Source organism: Pteropus vampyrus, unplaced genomic scaffold (genome assembly GCF_000151845.1).
Source record: "Pteropus vampyrus isolate Shadow unplaced genomic scaffold, Pvam_2.0 Scaffold130, whole genome shotgun sequence".
Classification (NCBI taxonomy): domain Eukaryota; kingdom Metazoa; phylum Chordata; class Mammalia; order Chiroptera; family Pteropodidae; genus Pteropus; species Pteropus vampyrus.
The window spans coordinates 2,223,541-2,244,267 of record NW_011888911.1 but is presented as its reverse complement, the minus strand read 5'-3'; the positions used below and the strand labels follow the sequence as shown (position 1 = coordinate 2,244,267).

The following is a 20,727-nucleotide window of genomic DNA, read 5'->3' as shown; positions in this document are numbered from 1 at the left end:
AAAACCCTTCTTGATAGGGATGTATCATAAATCTTACGGATGGAGAAACATCTAGCATGAGAAACAGCAAAGCAGCCGTACCCCAATATCGATAATTGTATATTGGTTACTTACGAAATTTTATCTATAGCAACGATTCCTAGACTTTTGGATTTCAATCACCAATAATATTTTAAAATGAAGCAAAAGACCCGCAGAGCCCATGCAAGATTGCAAACAATTTTCCAAGTATGAATATTAATAACAAAAATGAAGAACTGCCATCTACTATCATTGTTTCATTAGAACAGAACAAAACAGTAGGCAGAGAATAATTTCATTAGAAATTTAGCTTTAGGAAACAATCACTGCATGCCTTTTGGTTGTTTTTGTGTTTTTTTTCTCATTTTACTCCAGACAAATATAAAATCTTCATTATAAACCACACTGTTTTGAAGATCAATGTTGAAAAACAACTAAAGACTTAAGTCTTTACTGTCTTAAATCAGATTATAACAGCTCAATACCAACATTTGGTTATAAAATAGGCTAAATCATGTACACCCTAATGGAGCATTAAACACAGATATCCCATGGCTGTTCATCCTGAATATCAACCAACAAATCTCCCTAAAGCATCTTTTACTCTTCTTGGTATTAATGGGTTTCTGCCACTCAAAAAGACCCAAGTGGACCCAGAGTGCCATCCCTACTCCTCTCACAAACATTCCCTTCCCAAAGAGGCCAAACTTTGAGACCTTGCTGGGAAAATGGTATTTCAGAGGCATGAATCTTGTCGTCTACACCCCTACATTCGACTCAAAAAAATTCCCATTGCCCACCTTGCTCTCTGCACAACACTCTTAAACTTTATGTTTTTAAATTCCTCTCCTTCTTCAGTAATAGCCTTGATTTTCAGTTTAATCTATTTTCTCCTAGGTAAAAATTGTAGTCATGAAGGAGATGTGCAGGATTTGATTTTACCTGACTTATACTGTAAATAAAAGAACTACACTTGGTACTTACAGGTCACATTAAATGTAAAGAAAAAAAAAATCTACCAGACCTAGATCAAGCACAAGTTTGTGGAAAGGGAAAAAAGGGGAACCACGTCTATTTTGTATATCTAACACCTGGGAAGTATCTTGCACAAGATGAGTGCTTAATAAATGTTGATAAATGAATAAATGTACAGAGAGAAACCCAGCAATGTTTCCTGGGAATCATGAAATTATGATTAAAACAAACTATCAACCTAATATGTTTAAAAACATTTTAGTAAGCCAAAAGAGAAACGATGAGCATGGTCTAGCATTATTAAATAGCCGTTTAAGAGACCTAATCAGCACTAATGCTTTATAACATCTTCACTGAGTTTATTTGGTCTGCTATGGAAGGTACTGGCTATGTTTACTTTTTTTTATTATGTTGATTTTTTAAAAAAATCAACAGTTAATAATTACGTGATATATAATTTGATAGGTACTGAAGGCAAATGACTATCAAAGTGCATGATGCGGCATTAAAAAAAAAAAACATAAGCAAAAGTGAAAGTTTAAATAATGGATGTCATCAAAATGTCCTTTAAACCTAAGGAAAAAAAAGATATTACAGACAACAGCAGAAGCACTATTACTTTGCTCACAAACAGAAATGACTCAGTAGTCTGCAAAACATTCTCCATAATCTTAACCATGCTATAGGCCTAGGACCACAGTGGGTAAACGGAAATCTCTTTTAGGATTATAAACAGGATTTGTAGCTAAAACAAATATTATAGACTCTCTTCATATACTTATGACAGAGATCAGCATTACAGATTACCATATCAGGTTTTTTAATTGTACAGTCATGTTTCCTACAACATATGAACTTTTGTATAGTTAAAATAATGTAACAGCAAGCTATGTTAAAACAAAATTCTACCACATATTGCTGTTATTAAATGGAAAGATAACTCTCTAGGAGGAATTTTAAATATACTTAAAAGAGTATTGGCCAAATTAACTGGCAAATAGTTTTATAAATTTCCTTAAAACCGTCAAGTCGATCAGTCCTACCTCTTGCCAGCACTTTTTAAGTTCTGAATTTGGTAAGTAAACATTTTAGGAAAATCAGGTACATTTTTAAAGCAATCAGTCACAATGCTAATTTAATTTATACATACTCATGAGGTGCATTAGTCACTCCCTGTCAACATCGGGCAATATCGATTTGCTAATTATTTAGGTAAATAAGTTCATTTTTATCATAATTATAAAATGAAAATCTTAAAATATTGTATGGGTATTTAAATCAGAGCTACCAGAGAAAAACTCCAATGTCAGCAGATCTCAGTCGTCTTTCTGCGTTAGCACAAGAGAGTCACAACACATGCCCAGTGGTAATCTTGGGTCACTTGCAAATGATGAGGAGGCAGGGCTCTACACGAAGTATGAAAACTTTGCCAAATAATTCTGATAGTCTACTCCATCCTTGCCTTTTGCGTCTACTAAGCAGAGAATAATTTGTGTGGAAATACATATGCATTTATGCATCTTACTGAACATCTGTCTTATGAGAGTAATTATACCAAAGAATAAAATAGGTACCAATTATTAAGTTTATGGATGAAAGATTTTATGTATATTATTACTGATCCTCACGATCTTACAAATAGATATGATTTCCATTTTACAAATTATTTCCATTTTACAATGAGGAAATGGAATTGCAGAAAGCTCTGATAATCTCCCTAAGACTCCACAGCTAATAAATGACAGGGGTGAGATTTGAACACATGGTAATCCCCATTCCACATACAGCTTCTCAAATCAAAGAAAGCCTTTTTTCACACTTTTACAGGAGTGTTGTTTATTATTATTATTTATGCCTACAGCACCTGGTCTTCCTAGGTGGTCTCCCATCCAAGTACTAACCAGGCCTGACCCTGGTTAGCTTCCAAGATCAGACATCAGGCTTGTTCAGGGTGGCATGGCCACAGACCATGGACTATGGCTCCACTGGGGCACAAACCCAGGACTTTCTGCGTGTAAAGCATACATGCTAACCCCTACGCTATGGAACCACATCCTGCAGGAGTGTTTTTATGTCTATTTCCTTTAGGGTAAATCCACAGCCACTTCTTATTCCAAAAAGATTCTCAAGTCTACCAGGTTTTAATTCTTTTTCTCTATTTTAGCCTGCAGATGGATCTTTGGAAGTATGAAAATCATTTTTCACTGTGTTTCTACACTGCTAAAACTCAAATTACTGTTAGCTTACTCTGGATCATCAGCCAGACAATAAAGATATGCACAAATTTCAGTGCCCAATTTGCATTTGTTTTGGGGTCATATCTATGACATGTGAATGTCTAATGATTTTACCAAATATTTTACAAAGAAAGTTTTAAAATAGATAAAAAGAAAAGTAGATGTGAATTACCTTCTAGCTCATGGCAGCACAAGCGTGCCAAACTTAAAAAGCAGATGGTGTAACACAACATTCAGAACACATATATTGCAAAGATCTCACATTACTACAGTTCATCAACAATAAGATTAATACATAAAGACACTTCATTGCATGGTTTTAATTTTTCAGTATTATATATGAGTGCATTTTTAAAGTGATTGGCCCATAAAATTTTGGGCCAGTAGTTAAAAACAAGTTCATTATTTAAAAAGAAAAATAATGTTAATCATGCTTAAAATCAAAAGAATCAGACAAGTGAAATATAAAATAAGCAAAAGTATCTTCCTATTATTAAACTCAACATTGACAATCTAAAATTTTTTAAAGATTATTTAAATTTTTTGAATTATATTGGTTGTGTGGTTTTGTCAATATTTACTTTGCAAATCTGTTGTTTTATTAAAAGTTTTCATCTAGTTTATTTTGTATGTAATTGAGATTAATAATAAAAACAATTTTATCAACATTAGGAGATTTTAAGAACTATTCCCTTTGAAAAAGAGTCACACATTTTTCAAGTTTGACTGCTAACCCCCTTTTAGCAAAATATAGGACATCATCATCTCAGGTAAGACATTATTTTAATTAAATGAACACAGCTATTTCCTTGGTCACACACATCTTTGCAATTCTGGGCTGAAAATGGGGTTGGGGTGATAGTACAAGAATTACTGTTTCAAATACAAGATTCACATTCCTCAAAAATCAAAAAGATTGAAAGAATCTTGTAAGTGCTACCCAACTCCACAGCCCCCAAGACCACGACCCTAAAAAAACTCTACAAAAGCAACACAACCAAACTTTATCCTCCATTTTATAGGACCCAGATGGAATATCTTACAAGTCTGTGCATTTGTAGAGTTGACAGAATGTTGTCTCCTGCAAATGCGTTCAGTATAGCTACAAAAATTACCGTGCTAAACACCTGGATTCCAGTGATAAAAATACAACAATTAGGCCAACCTGTGGGATAGGACAGAATTCTCAACACTTAAAAAAAAAAAAAAATTTAATTTAAAACAAGAAAAACGTAAGGCAAGCATCTTCTTCCTAAAGCATTATTATCATCACTAGACAAGAGAAGGAAACTACAAGATAAAGAGGCAACGGTCAGCTGAAAAGGGGGACTGAAACACACCACTTGTCCTATTCCAGTTCCACAACTCCTGGCTCCGGATCCCCCTCCACTGCTAACTCTCAATCTTCAACAGTCAGTGGAGAGCAACTTATTCCTACCGTTGCCAGCTTGAAACAAAATGGGGAAGTGGCTGGGGTGGGGCTGACAGTGTATGTAACTGGCTTATCTCCAAATTAGATATTTGCATCCCATGTATACTCTATTTCCATTTTTAAAACAATTTGGGGTTGGCATTTTACTGGTGGTCTTTAATGATACTAATCCCAGTTAAGTGTTTATCTGCTCTGACCATATGTAAGCCTCCCAAAGTAGCAAATTTGAAAAACCTGACATAAGAATCAAGATTATTTAAGTATACACACATACATACATATGTATATATATTTACACATATATATACATATACACACACATACATACATACAAATTCTAGAAAAGCACTGGGATTTTCCAGAGATGATAACACTTGTACTTTTGATTGGAAGATTAACAGAAAAGTTAGCAAACGGTTCCAACAATCGTTATCCCTTGATTTTCAAATAAGGCTAGGTATGAAGTATATCTCTTATATATTTTATTTTCCTAGTATTACACTAAAGTATGTTTATATTGAGCAGAGGAGATAAGAAGGAGAAAGGGGAGATTTAAAAGTAACAAAATTGAAATTTGGGGCAAAAAAGTTAGTATTTACTTGTTCGGGCATACAGGAATTTATCCAAAAGTTCATTAGCTATTTCGGCACTCACCTAATTGTTCTGTTTGCTAGGAGCCATGTCCTAACCAAACCATGAGCAAACCACATAATAAATTCTAGCTTATTCTCATATTTACAGCTCCCCAAAATTTAATCCCTACTCATTTTATTTTGATTTGACAGTTTTAACACAGCTGCATCACAGTATTTTGTCAATGCCAGCTATCTCACAGATAGCAATAACAATGGAAACAGCAACTGCTTACCTTCAAGAAGCACCTACCAAGCACCAATCACTATATATAACTAAATGAGATGATCCAACAGCCCATTGAGCTATCACTTCCATTATACAAATGCAGAAACTAAAGCACAGAGAGATTGCATCACTGGAATATAATGGAGTCTGGCTTCCACCCAGGCACTCTGACTCCAGAGCGTACCCTTGTCTAAATCCTTATGATACACTACTTGAAAATCCCAGGTAAATAAAATCCATTTACAGAAAACCAATTCAATCTCAGTTTAACTGCTTCATTTATCTAGACATTCCATATGTGAAATTTAGTTCAAATAAGGGGGCGGGAGGTTCTTCCAATCCTATACTCATTTCTACTAAGCGACATATGAATAATAAAAAACAAGAAATAGTCTTCTTTGGTTGGATTCAGCACTATATGTAAACTAATGATTTAAAGTGTTGCCAAGAATATTTAGCACATTCCAGTCACACACAGTAGCAATCTGTTGGAAATGAAAATGAGATAAGGAACAAATAATAGAGCAAATGGTCAGCAGCAACACTAAATGACCCAAATATGGTATTATAACTATCCAAATCATTTTCATATAGTTAGAAAGTGTGAACCCTGAAAGTGAAGATACCTACTAATAAGGGCTCCTGGTGGGTAACTGGGCTCAAATTTAAAAAACAGAGCCTAGCAGCCATTTCTACACTGGGTCCTCTCACGCAAACTGCACCTCGGGGAGAAGCCTGCACTAGGACTGCCTGCCTGCCTGCATGATGCTCCCGCCATCTGAGCCAGCCCTTATAAAAAAGTTCCAGGAATTGCATTTTGACCAACAGGACTGAGGCTTTTCCCATCCAATTAAAGCTAGGTAGCTGTATATCCCCTTCCGCATCTTCACTGACCAATCAGAGCAACTCTATTCTGACCAATCAGGACAGTGCTTTTTCGAACAATCACTGAAAGAATTTGGAGTCCTCATTTGCATGAGGACCAGAGGCAGGGACTTCCTTCTGTATAAGTAAGCTCCTTTCTTGCTTGGGGAGCACACTTGATTTTCCACGGGAAGACTGAAGATGTTACACCAGGGTGGAGAAGGCCAGAGCAGAGTTGCGTAGCAAGAGGGGCCTCCTTGCAGCCCTGCTGTTTCACAGCCATGCTATATCACAACTGAGTTGTTTGTACTGAATAACATTTCCTTCTTTATTGCACCCCAAATTGGGGAGCACCCCAAATTGGGGATTCCTTTTGGCACTGAATTGGTGCCAACAACCATCAGTTGACAAAAGCAAAGGGCTGAAAATGCCTTAAAGCCAAGGGCTTCCAAATAACTCAATTTCATTAGCGTAAAAGGAAAATTCTACTATACTCAATATACATCAAAGAAAACCAAGTTAAGAAAGATGTTAAAATATGAAACAAGATCTCTAAAATGTCAAGAATTCAATCATGTAAAAGCCAAATTAACCTGCTGACACAGATGTTACTTTAAAGCCTTTAATTATATCCTAAAAAGCAGCATAAAAATATATATTAATCACTGTAGATAAAACTACATTATAGACTTGGTTTATACTTGGCAATTAGAAATCCGAACAAGTATTCACTTTTTCAGTTTTTCTCTTTCAAAAAAAAAACCTTACAGACAAGGCTCATCAATCATTAAGAGGGCCTGGTTCTGATATTATATGAGCTCTGTCACCCTTAATCAAATTGCTTGCCAGATCGTAGATAAGTAATGATTTGCTTAGGTTCAGCAAGGCCAGAGTTTTCCTTCTATAGTATATACATCTCCAGAGTGAAAATAAACAGCCTCACACCTCTTACTGGGAGCTGGACTCTGTTGCTATTACAATTCAGTCTTCACTCAAAGCAAAGAAGGGGGGCAAAATTTGCCTTTAAGAACATCTTTCTGTCTTTCAGTCTCAGTCTGGTCATCAAACTGGTCATCAAATCATTTTTAAACTACTTCATTAAACAGTTAACAACTTCTTTAATCTATGTTGAAATAGCACAAATCAGCTACCATTAAATGCTTTAGCACTGGCATTTGTTTTATCCAACCCTATACAGTGACATAAAAGAGAAATAGCTAACAATTGATAAGAGCGATACTAAAATAATCACTTAAAACTGCAAAACTTTTATTCATTTTCTAACGTCTCCAATAAATGAAAAACCAAATTATGTTTCAACATTATCCGTCTCGTTTTAGATACAGGGGTAACATGGAACAACTGTTAAAACAAAGAGCTTATCAATTTAGGTTTTATATTCATCCCACAACTGAAGACGCAAATGTAAAATGAGATTTATTTCTAAAAAGCCCCCTCTGCTATTTTCTTTACTTTATGTATCACTGGAAAGGGCACTCAGACTTCATTCTCAGGCTGGAATACACTGTTGAAGAATTTCTAAGCATCCAAGTACCTGTTCTAAGGAAATGTGTTAGGAAGCAAGGATTCCTGTGGCTAGAAAAAAAATCAAATGACCTCTTTAGAGAAAAGAGATTAAAATACAAGACACCAGGGGGTCAACTTTATCTTAGGCAAAATTCACTTCAATATCTCTATTAGGTTAATAGACTCTAGGATGCAGTCTATGGTTTAGAAATGTCAAAGACCAAAAAAAAAAAAAAAAAAAATCTTAGAATTTAACTATTTTATTCTATTCCTAAGCACAAATGAGCAATTATAACCTAAATTAAGTTTTTAAAAAACTAGTTTCAAATAGCCTCCTTTTCCAATTTTAGACAGAGAGATTTTAAGATTACCTAACTTTGAACTGCATTAAAACTCCTGTATCTGATATCAATGCTCAATCGCTTATTGTCTTCATGATTTCCATTCTCATGAAAATTTTACTCTCATACATTTAGGGTAAACAGCAAAAAAAAATCTGTAAAACACTCTGCAACATACAAAGGGCTCTATAAAAGTTATTTAAGAAATGATCACCAACAGAAACAGAAGGAAGGAGAAAATTATTCAGTATATGCAATTAAAAGAACTGAGAGACAGGAGATGTAATGAAATCATAACTCAACAAGGAGCTGAGCCAGCACAGGGAATGTCACAGTTCCTCCAATGCCTCCTGTCTGTGCACGCAACGCAGACCGAAGACAGTGAGTGCACACCTGTCCTAACCCTCTGGGGGCGCCATCTTATGAGACTGAAGGACACTCAAAGAGTCGAGGGCCCTACTCTGCAAAAGCAATACTTCACTCCTTTGTCATCATATTATTTATTAAATTGCCCACGTATGCCTGTAGTACAGTCACTCCAGGTGAATCAGACACAAAAGATGCTAGTATTTCTCAGTGAATTAGGAAAGAACTTTTATAAGCGAATGAAGACTTTGCCTACTAAATGTCAAGTGAAAGAATTTTTTTTCCAGAAAACTTACATTTCAACATGAAGGGAAAAAAATTCTTAATTACACAAATAAAAAACTCAAAACTCAGTTTCTCATTCTTGGTTGTTGAAGGCCTCAGGAGTTTGATTTGTGGTGCCTGTGGATTTGATTCCATGATCATCTCACATGTATAACCACAACTAATTAAATGTTCTATGTATGTCTAACTGGCTAAGAGAAAAATGAATCTGATCAAACATTAACGTATTTGTTCTACAGAACTAATCATTTTCTTACCTTTTCCCTAATTAACAACCTACCCATCCCAAAATAAGTAAAATCCCAAAATAAGTAAAACATTGACAATTTTTCTTTAAAATAATTTCTACTGTTACTGTCACGTGGGGTGGGATACAGCCTTGACTTATAAAGTTCACATTTAAAATCTCACTTTGGGAGTTAGCTACAAGACTCCTGTTAACACTAGTAAGATGTATGTAGTCAAATCCCTGAGCTAAAATTTATTTGATGCCACAAAACATTGATATCAAATCTCTGCACAAGCTGTGTTGTATGATTAAAACCCCCCTGTGGCTGCTGTCATAGTAACAAATGTGAAATTATTTTAAGACCTAACCACTACGACAATAGCTCTTTTAAACTGCATCCTCAAACACAATAGAAATAACAAATAATGACAATTGTGTTTGCTAGCCTAATAAAAGACAACAGTTAGCAACCAGTCTTATAATGACTCAAAATTGGCTTCAGTTAGCCATGGGATTAAAGAAACAACTTTAGCTCTAAAATGGATGATGAAAACTATATGAAAAGACCTATACAGGGCTATAGTTAAAACACAAGTATTGAAATTTCTTTTAAAAAAGAAATCCAACTAAAATACAAAATAATTTAAAACATCATGACCAGAGCTTAGAATTGGGAACTCAGGGTAGGATATTTGATCTTTTTTTAATTTCAAAAAGGACTTGGCCATAAAAAAGAAAGTATGCCCAACTTTCAATGAATAGGAAGAAAAAGAACCAATTAAAAGGTCTGAACTTTCTAATCAGATTATGATTTGAAAATATGTTCTTAAGTAGAAGTATATATTTAGAATTAGGTTTAAAATATACTTTAACCCATCACAGCTATAAGCTTCCTTACTGCAGAACAAACTTTATAATTTTGTTTTAGATGAACATCTAAGATTTAACAGAAGAAACAATCAAATGACCTTGTTTAAGAAGGTGATCACAGTAAGATGAACCCACGAGGTATCATGGGCACAACAGTAACACTTTAGTGTGGCTCTACTCAGGAGTTTATTAATCTATTAAGAACTATAAAAATATCTTCTCGATATTCAGTAGTCCCAAGATCTGCTAGAACTACTGCTCAAGCGGTTGGACATCACATTGAAATTCTGGTATACAAGCTGTCATTAAATCATGGTAACATCTAAAAATCTAATTTCACAAGAGTGAACAGTTTAAAATGGGCAGGAAGCACTATATTCACTCAAACTGATTTGGCTGGTAATGCTGGTGTTTATAAAGAGGAATAAATAGCACCTTACATACAAAACTGTACTGTCGCATTCATAATTACATTGACATTCACCCTCACATGACCATCTTGTAAGCCAATCATCAAACTTTCTCAATATATTGCAAGCTATGCAATATCAAGCAAAATAATGAAGTTTAACTCCATTTTATAGCTAAGGATTCTTCATACCCACTCTTACATTCTCATAATTGCCAATCTGAGTGGAACAGATAAATTACTGAAATGGAGGTAAGTGATAAACAGTTGAAACTATGTTCGCCCCAAGTGAAACTACGTTCACTCTCCAATTCTTACTGCCAGTTATTCACTGTGTTGCTATTTTCTTATACACATGCTCTAAGGCCAAAACCATGAAAATAAGCCAAAATAAATGAGCAAGAAAAATGTCTCCTCCCTAACTTATGATGCTATTTTTTTTTATTTGAATAAAAGAGGCTGCCAAGTTCTGATGTCACTACAGTAATTTTATGGCCTGATAAAAGTAGTATTTTAGTCATTAAACATTTGTCCCTCTTGCCAATTTTACCTCCAGCCAGGTAGTGTGTACACTCACTGAACAGATATCAAATTATAGTAAAATAGAGACTACTAATTACTTTTACTCTGATACCATAAAAAGCCAATAACTGTCAGAAATTTCCCTGGCAAGAGACAGAAGCCAGAATGTACATTTTAGTCCCTATTTACCCAGGAGAACTGTAATACCAAGTGTTTGAAAACCAACACATAAAACGTGACATCAGTTCTCTAGAGACCTAACGCTGCTGCACAGAAAATACACATTTTAAATCTATAAAATTGTTAAAATATTAGGAAAGTATTCCAGTAATGTGACAATAGATGCCCTGGTATCTTCAACATTTAACTATATTTTTCTTTATAGTTTTCTTTAATCTTTGTTATTTGAAGCTGTGGTATACCTGACTTAACATGGAGTCACTGATTTCACTGGATTTTTAAGAGAAGAACTGTGTTGAAATCATCCATGGACCTAGAGGAGACAGTTTAGCATCTTGCTACTCAGTGTGATCCACCCAGAGTCATTAATATTGTTAGAAACCTGTTAGAAAGGGAGAATCTTGGGATTCACTCCAGACCTACTGAATTAGCACCTGCATTTTAACATCCCCCAAGATATTCAAATGAACATTAAAGTTTGAAAATCACCCCTTTAGCACTGATATCTTCAGGACATTTAGGTGCTTAGTATTTGTTAGGCATAGTGCAAGGAAAGGGGTGAGAAGGATGATCGCATACAAGGAGAAATCACATTGTCCTCAGGGAATAAGATAAGGCTGAGACAGACAAGTAAACAGTATCAGCCTAGCCTGCAGGAAAGAAAGCAAGGTGTGTTCAAGGAATGCACAGGGTTGAAGATGGCAGAAGTATCAGGTAAGTGAGGAACCCTGTAGGCCATGTTGAAGACCTGGGTTTTATCATGAGCAATTCAGGGCCCTTGGAGAAATTGATTTTAAGAGCAGTCGCATGATCAGATTTATGTTTTAGGAAGGTCATTCCTCTGGCAAAATGTAGAAAAATGATGATCTGGAAGGCAGAAATCAATTCTGGAGACAGGGAGATGAGGTAGTAGCAGTTTAAGCAGGAGTTACAAAGATTGTTTTGTCTCACATTCTGAATCTCTTCTCATCCCTCCCCCAAATTTTGAAAAGAAGGATGGAAAGGTAAGGTAATGATAACAGAGAAGAGATAAGTGAGACATTCTTACAGGTTATCAGGAGGGTACAGAGGGTTATATGTGTATACAAAAATAGAAAATTGGAAACAGTAAAAACTCAGTATACTCTTCTGCTTTATAAAATAGAGAAAATATTATTTTGGTGATTTAGGATTCTATACTCTCTTCAATCATTTTAAATATCAATTAACATAAATAACAAATATTTACAGATACAAGATGTGTGTATACATGGTTAAATAAAAATGGTCATCAGAATATAGTTTCATTGCTTGGATAAATCACTGATATCAGCCTTTCTACCCCCGTGAGTTATTTCTCACTCTTGAATTTCAAGTGTAGAAAAGCTTGGATGAGGAGAGAAAGTAGAGAGACAAGAAGGACATTAATTAATTTTTATTTTACTACATAATTTGTTATAGGGGTGAATAAATAACTATGTCAACAGATGGTTTCAAGTAAATTTTCAGATGTGTACCTATACAGAAAGGGAGCAAATACGATACCTGTAAAGTATTATCACTTTTAATACCAATACACTTAGAATATTGAGAAAACACAGAAAGAATCTTTGACATTTACTTGTTAGTGATAAACCAAGAGTTACGTTTAAAGTGAAAGAGCCAGCAAGTAGAAGCAGTCCTCAACTTTACACTTGGGTTGGTTTGGGAAAATTTATATATCCAGTGGCTGTATGGAACTTTTTAATACATGTTCTCTCTCCAAAATTATGTATGTGGTCGTTATACAGCAAAACTACCCCGTACAGCTTATTTCATGGACTCTTAGTATTGCAAAGGCCCTTAGAGATCATGTGGTCCAATCTCTCACCGAAGGAAGGGATCCTTTCCACAATATCTTTCGCAAATGCCACTAGAACATGCCTGGTAATAAACAGCTCATGCTCCTTCAAAAGAACATTTTCTATCATGAGGCAGCTCTATTTGTCAGACAGTTCTTCCTTGTTTTGAAACAAAATCTGCATCTTTTGAGTGCCCCTGCGGAACAAAAGATGCATCGTATCTCATTATTTCAACTCTCTCCACCACCATTATAATCTTGGCCACTGGTAGTCTGATTTAAGAAGAAAAGGGGACAACTTGCCCCTCTGGAGTACAGGGGAACTCATCTCTGCACATGGCTATATGTGATGAATGATCTTGTGTCAAGGAGCTATGAATAATAGATTTAATAAAATTACAAATGCTGAAAATACAATGTCTCCTGAGAGAGAAGTGGCTTGCGTTCAAGCAGAACATCCAGAAAATCCTTGATCAACATTTCCAAGAAAGAAATATTATTAACCTCAACCACAGCCCCCTCCAAAATTTAAACAAAAACAAAAACTTCTGATTCATCAACATCATCTTGTGTTCTTGTTTCAGTCTGGGGAAATAAATTTTATTTGGCATATTAAGAAATTTCAACAATACAAACAGAAATTCTAAACACATAGGCACAGCCTGACAGCAACTGTTAAGGTTACTAGCCAATGTGTGCGGTCCTGTTCTTCATAATTTTCTTGTAGTATAACAACATCCTAGCTCTATTTTCTTCCATTTTGGGTGGATTTTTTTTTTTTTCAAAATAACAATGTGTTTTTCATTTTCTTCCAAAAGAATATTACACTAATGCTGGTGTATTGGTCAATACGGTACAATTCTAAGTATTGATTATTGCATTAAATCCTAGAAATGAAGAACATAAGATACCTTAGATGATCCTTCTCTATTTTGAGGCTCCCTCCCTTCCCTTCCAAAATCAAAAAAATAAAATGAATGCAGTCATCAAAGGATTTGGTTTATGGAATTGTAACTTAAGGTAACTGCATTATCTTCAACACATTTTTAATGTATAAAAATAAGGTCATGGTTATTCTTTTAATGGAGCCATTGGGATTGAATTTTCTAATAATTTCAGTAGAAGTGTTCTTTTTTCCCCCAGTGACCATGTACCCATTGTGCCAAGAAAATGAACTACTATCAATTTCAAAACACACAAAAACACTAGAACAATTTAAGATGCATGAATTACTACGAAATACGATAACACAGATGAATCTCACAGACATAATAAGCAGTGCAAGAAACCAGATATAAAGAGTACATACTGTATATCCATTTTTATAAAGTTTGAGAACAGGCAAAACTAATCTATGGTGAAAACTAATCTATAGTCAGAATAGTTGTTGCTTGCTGGGCGGGTAGCAGGGCTGTCTGGGAAAGGGCGTCAGGGAGCCTTCGAGGTGAAGGCAACGTTCTGGATCTTGATCTGGGTAATGGTTACCACACATATGTGCATATGTAAAATTTCACATGCATTAATGTACATTAACTGTATGCTTGTGTACATTTTTATATTACACTTCCATTGAAAAGAAAAATGCAACACATTGTTTCCAAGTGCCTTTTAGGTTTCAATTCCAAAATTAAGAAAACTGTAGCAGGCTAAAACTACAGCAGTTACATGTGCCCATATTATTACTAACTTCTGAGAATTCCTCATTATTTAGTACTTAAAAGAAATCACTTCTGGATCGAAGTAACAGACTAATGTACAAAAGGAGTTACTAAAAATACCAGCAGCTAACATTCACAGAGCAATTACTATATGCCTAGTGCTTTACTTTTATTACCTCTTATAATTCCCACAACAGTGGTAAGAGATATTATTGTTATAACCCCCATTTTGCAGAGGTGAAAATCAAGGCCTAAGTCAAGATCACTGCCCAAGTTCACATAAATAAAAAGAGGTGAGCTAGTCTGTAACATGAATAACTGAGGAGCAAGCTAAATGTCACCTTCTCCATTCTGTTTGTATTAGGGTAATATAAAAATAAGATCAACCACAGAGTTCCACGCAACAAAACAGAAGCAGAATGTATAACCTAAGTTCAATAATATAACCTGTTTTTCTCCCCTCAATTAAGGTGTAAGGAACTTCACGGTTTCTTAATTCTCTGATTAAAAGATACATCACTTGCTCTCAAGAATTGAAGTCCCTCCTCACATTCCAACTGACACGTAGAACAAAATGCTCTTCGGGGTAGTTTTTTATTATCTGTGGCCATCAAAATATATCACACAGCAAAGCAGCTGAACAACTGTGAACCAAGACAGGAACAATGCTAACTTTAGTGTTTACTCCAATCATTCAAGAGTCCTTTCAATTTGGCCATACTAGTAGAAGGCATGCCCAGGATTAAGGAGGAAAAAAAATTAAACATATTCTCTGAAAGGCTTCTTTATTTTCTAAACACACTGTATTGTGAGAAGAATTTATTAGAGGACTACATGATTATAGGATGGAAAGAACTGTGATACACGACATGATAGTAATCAGGAACAAATAACAAATTAACCAACAAATGAGCTACTGCATTCTGCATTAATTGAAAAGTACAAGCACACTGGAATTCAGATTCATGTTTAACTATTCTCAGAAGATGAAAATCAATTAACTACACCATCCAAGATTCAGAACTTCTCTTCTTTGAAAAGTACACAAGAAACAAACTAGGCTAATATTCTGAAAAATGTATCCAAAAATAATTTGGGGCAGGGGAGGAGGGGCGGAGGAAGATACACTAATGTTTCTTAAAAATTTACAGAATAGTTTTTTTGGTAGATATACTTTCATTTACTTGTAGCTGCTAGCAAGTCTGCAAAGCAATGCCTTAAAAAATACTAGAAATCAGAAAGAATTCTTAAAAAGACAACAGAAAAGAGATGTACCCTAAATGAATTTATATTCTGTAATAACATAACAAAAACACATTAAAATCATATAAAAACAAAAGAGCAGGCTAAAATATGCCTATTCAAACAAGCATTTCACCTCTGCAAAACGATTTGCTTCCCATAAGTCAGATTTTGCTCTGTTTAAAAAGTTATTGAAACAATATATCAGCCCTAACAGGCAAGAACTGTAACACAATTTTACATATTTATCAAAAGATCACTGAAAGAAAACTTACCAAGTCTGCAACGTGTATATGCTTGTGCTTCTGTGCTTCGGAGGGAAAGCAGAGAAGTGACTTTCTGTACTTAACAGTGGCGTTCACTTCAGTGCTAAAATACACCACTACAGTCCTTCTTGTAAGAAAGTCCTGACTAGCAATCTGCCTTTGGGTTGGGCTCTTCTCTTACAAGATAAGCTGTTAAGTCATGCCTTGATTTTAGATCTGCTAACATATGGAGTCTTCTAATGTAGCGTCTCCCTCCCTTCACTCCCCCTCCCTTCACTCCCCCCTCACCACTCTGCTCCACTCCCTCTGCACACATACACATACACACATACAAAAAAGGCACTGCAGGGCAGAAATTCCTCAGGTGCTCGCTAATGGAATTCCCAGGGTCTTGGAGCCGCTTCGGGGATCAAGAGATCTCATAGCCCCTGCTGGGGTAAGGAGCAGCGAGTCTGTTCCATTTAATCAAATACAGAATGAATTTTCAGCTCTATTCACTAGCTTGTCTCCAGGGCTCTCAAAAGGCACCAGGCAGCTAGAATCACACACATGTGGCTCTTTTAGGCAAGTATAATTAGTTTGATTTTAAAAAGCCACATTAATAATATCACCTCAGGACCATTATTCAGGAGACAGATGACAATGATACTGTATGTTTTAAGCCTGACAATGGGGAAAGAGCACAAACAATGAGGGAAAACTTGAAGGATTAAAAAAAAAAAAAAAAAAAAAACCAACAAACCCGTTTTTCATTTAATTGAAATCCAATATTTTTAAAGTGACATTAAGTATATTCCATATACTTAATTTTAATCAAAAAGAATCAAGTAAAGCCCTCCTCCCCATTCTCTGGAAAGTGAATTAGTACTATACACAACAAAAATTTATAAATAAAATGTTTATAAATAAATGCAATGTTTAAACGCAATATAAAATTTTAAACAAAAACAATAAAACATTCTAATTCAATCCAAGTTAACAAAATTTCTTGGGAAAAAGCACTAATCAAAAACTGTAAAATCAAGTCCTTCAAAGCGATCTGTTTGGCAAAGAGCCTCCAAATTCCATAATCTAATTAGTTGCTATTAAGTGGTAAGATCATCATCTATCTAAAGACTACCTGATGGGCAACTCATCTAATCTTCTGATGTGCTGTCTTATCTACACTTCTATGCAATACAAACGCTAATAACAGGTGACAGCTAATGTAATTGCATGTTATTAATAACAAATTTTTCAATCAGTTATTTTTCATTTCCTACCCCAGCCTAATTTCACTAAGATAATGTTGAATCCCTGAAATCCTTTCCTCAGTATTTTACTTAGAAATAATCACCAAATTTTAGCCTAAATATTTGCAAAAGAAACATTTCTAGAGAAGAAAATTTTTACTTCAACTTTTATTTTGACAAAACCATAAATGAAATCATCTCGAAAGTTATGAAAGCATAAGGGCAAAGTGAAAAACAAGAGGAAAGCACGAGAACTAGTCAACAAATTTTACCTGACCTCTTTAGAGCAAAGCCCTGACAGAAGTTCCTATTCCTGCACAAAGCCTTCATCTATATATCTTGCTGAACTTGGGGCGGGTCGGGGTGTGGGGGGAGTCCTATCTTAAAATGAGCTTAATTCCTTTCATGCAGAGTCAAACCACCTGCAAAGAAGGCAAGTAGTAAGATTGATGTAAGCCAACCTACACAGGCTAGATCAGTGTGCTCCAAGTCCTAAGGGCTCTTTGTGCCTCCCCGCTTGAGAGTAGAGCTGTTTAAGTACTTTCCACAGAAGAGGAGGTTGATGAGAACCATAGCAATCAATCAAAGCATCCCAAGTGAGTTACTACACAAACAATAGCACAGTACCTCTAGTAACTGATTTTCCTGGTTGACTACACTATTCAAACAAAGACAGATTTCCCAAATACTATATTTGAGTTTTTGCATGTAAGTTAAACAATATACAGTTGTGTTTTTTATAGAAATATAAATGTTTCTGCTCTATACATGCCAAACACACCCAGGGCACGTCTTTACAAAAAATGAAACAGGTTTTCTCCATCCTTCTCAAATAACTTAAAATATGAGGCAGTTTACTTCAACATGTGGGTAACAGAAACTACTATAATTTAGTGCCTCTCTGGGTTCCTAAGAATGCTTTCTAGTTAAGCACTAATTTAAAATTTCCAGAAATTTTCTGAAATTTCCTTTCATCTTGTCCTAAAAGTTGAACTACCCTCCCTTCCATTTTCAGTTAAAATAAAATACTCAAAAAAAAAAAGGGAGCTCTTAAATGTAATCAAATGTTAAGCATTCTACTGAGAATAAACCCATTTGATTCTCCAGCCCCCTCCCACCTCCTCTTCCCAGACACTGTCCATTCGGTATGCCAAGTGTCAGCTGGGAGTCTGAGGGCTACTGGTATTAATGAGGCATGGAATCAGAATTGGCCTCTTTCATCTTTACTGGCCATTGGCCTGAGAACAAATCTCATGTTACCTTTTAGGCCAATTTTCTGTTTCTCAAGGTTTCTGATTTAGGACACAGAGGCTGCCTTTCTGTTAATGAGGTTCCCTAAATTCTGCATCTCAGCTGGAAGGCAGCCTGCCCTTAAAGCACCTGCCACCCTCTGTAGTCGCGGCCAGGAATGGCAGGCATTCTAGAGAAGGGCTCCTTTTGGAGAGCCTTCCACCTGACTTGATGGGGTTCAGGGAAACAATGAAGGGAAGGCCGAGAGAGTCCCCATACCGCCTCAGTGATTTATGACTGAAATTCCTAAATGTGGAGAAAAAGCAACAAAGGTCTGGAAACTGCAGGCTGTAATAAAAAGCGAGCTGCAATGTACTTAGAAATGATAATGCAACCTACAGAAAGCTTCATGGAGAAGGAAAATGGGGAAGTCGGGGCGTCGGTGACGGCAGAAAAAGATACATTGCGCAGGACGTTTCTCCTGCTCTCCCCACATAAATCACCGTCCCGCGGGCGCCCTGAGGGTAGAAGCTGAGGGGCGGGAACCTCGTTCCCTGGGGAGCAGGGGGGACCCCTGCTCCCCGCCAGGCTCGTCCCACCTGCCCGGCGCGTCCCTGTCACTGACACCCCGCCCGCCCCCGCAGGACGGCCCAGCGTTCCCAGACCCCGCTCGAGCCCCGGACCCCGAGCCCCAGGGCCCGCCGGCCGCCCGCCCCAACCGCCCGTCCCCGGACCCCACAGCGGGACCACCCCGCACCTCTCGGCGGGCCGGTGGAGCCCCCAGATCTCCTGCGGCAGCCAGCTCCCAGAGCCGCCCCTGGTCATCCCGCGCGAGCGGCTACCGCGGCGGCTGCGATCCGAGCGGCCTCCACGCGCCGGGCGGGGGCGGGGCGGGGGCGCGGGTCCCCGCTCTCCTCGCGCGGAGCCGCGCACCCGGGACTTAGGGGAGGGGGCGGGGCGGAATTGCGGGGCGCGCCCCCGCGGCCGCGCCTCCCCGCCCAGGCCCAGGCGCGCGGGCGCGTAACCCGGCGGCGCGGGAGCGCGGAGCAGCAGGCAGCATAGGGGAGCGCGCCACGAGGCCTCCCCGCCCGCCGGAGGGTGCGCGCGCAGCCGCCAAATCGGCGGCGGGGACGGGCCGTACTAATCTGCGAGGGGGGGGCCCCTAGTGCAGGACTGTCTCCAGTACCCTTTCTGCTTGTCTGCGAGAAGGCCATTCGAGAAAAGCGAGAGCATTCCTTGCTTTGGTTTAGGATAGGTGAGGAGAAGCTGCTTCGGCAACTCACAGAGATTGCCACAAGACCTGCACTCACTCTCTCCTCCCCTTAAGTGCCCCGGGGAGGAGGCAGATCTAGCGGTCCACGATGGTCCGCAAGTCTCCAGGTGCCCCGCCCAGGCCCCGCCCAGGTACCGCCCCTAAGTTTTAGGAGGACTCCGTCGTCGCTCTCTACCCCGAGCGCTTACCTGTTGACTACCTCACGGTTTCAGGTTCCCGCTGCTATGGTACCTTTGCCTTTTCGCTGCTTTCAGTGTTTCGTTTTTTCCACAATTTCACCTGATTCCCCAACCCTCCCCTCCACCCCCGGATTCACAGTCACGCCAGCAGGCAACAAAACTCAAAGACTAGGTGTGAGGCTCGGTACTGGTGAAATCAGCGTGCCCTTTGGCCTCAGAGTCTAACCAACGTGTCCTTGGACCTGTCCCAAGTTATTTGATCTCACTGAACTTCAGTTTTTCAAACAAAAAAGAAAGAAAAAGAATTTCTATTTAAAAAATTGTCGTGAAGCATAAATATACTGTAGGAACACACACAAAAAGACTTTCCTCCCACCTTCTATATTCTTCTAGCTCGGCTAATAATCAAATTTAACAAAGACAGATTAACAGGAGAAAAATGTCCAAAGTTTATTAGGATATACATGCAGAAGTACCGTAGATAGGAGACCCGAAAACACATTGGGTAGTTGAGGTTTGTATGCCATTTTGAACAAAGGAGAATGGCGGGGCCGGAGGAAGGGATCTGGGATTTCAAAGGGAAAGCAGGTAATTCACAGGTGGACAACATGTCGTAAACAAGTTCCTTCTGGGAAATCCAGAACAATGGGACACGGAAGTTCAACAAACAAGCTTTGCTAGATTTCTATCTGCCATATTTAATTCATAT

General features: G+C 37.5%; 1 protein-coding gene and 1 pseudogene across 10 annotated transcripts in view; both read right to left on the bottom strand.

The window, feature by feature from the left end:
* The window catches only part of CDON (cell adhesion associated, oncogene regulated), a 92,566-nt gene extending 72,488 nt beyond the window's left edge, over window positions 1-20,078 (bottom strand). For 5 of the 10 annotated variants that reach the window (XR_002782063.1, XR_002782062.1, XR_002782061.1 and 2 more), the window contains exon 1: window positions 19,324-19,495. The gene's annotated coding sequence lies outside the window, so the exon portion shown is untranslated. Of the gene's footprint in view, window positions 1-19,323; window positions 19,498-20,027 lie in introns of those variants that run through there. The other 5 variants (XM_023534711.1, XM_023534712.1, XM_023534709.1 and 2 more) reach the window with 3 other exon arrangements.
* LOC111744270 lies at window positions 2,849-2,964 on the bottom strand (annotated as a pseudogene).
* Window positions 20,079-20,727: the final 649 nt, after the last annotated feature.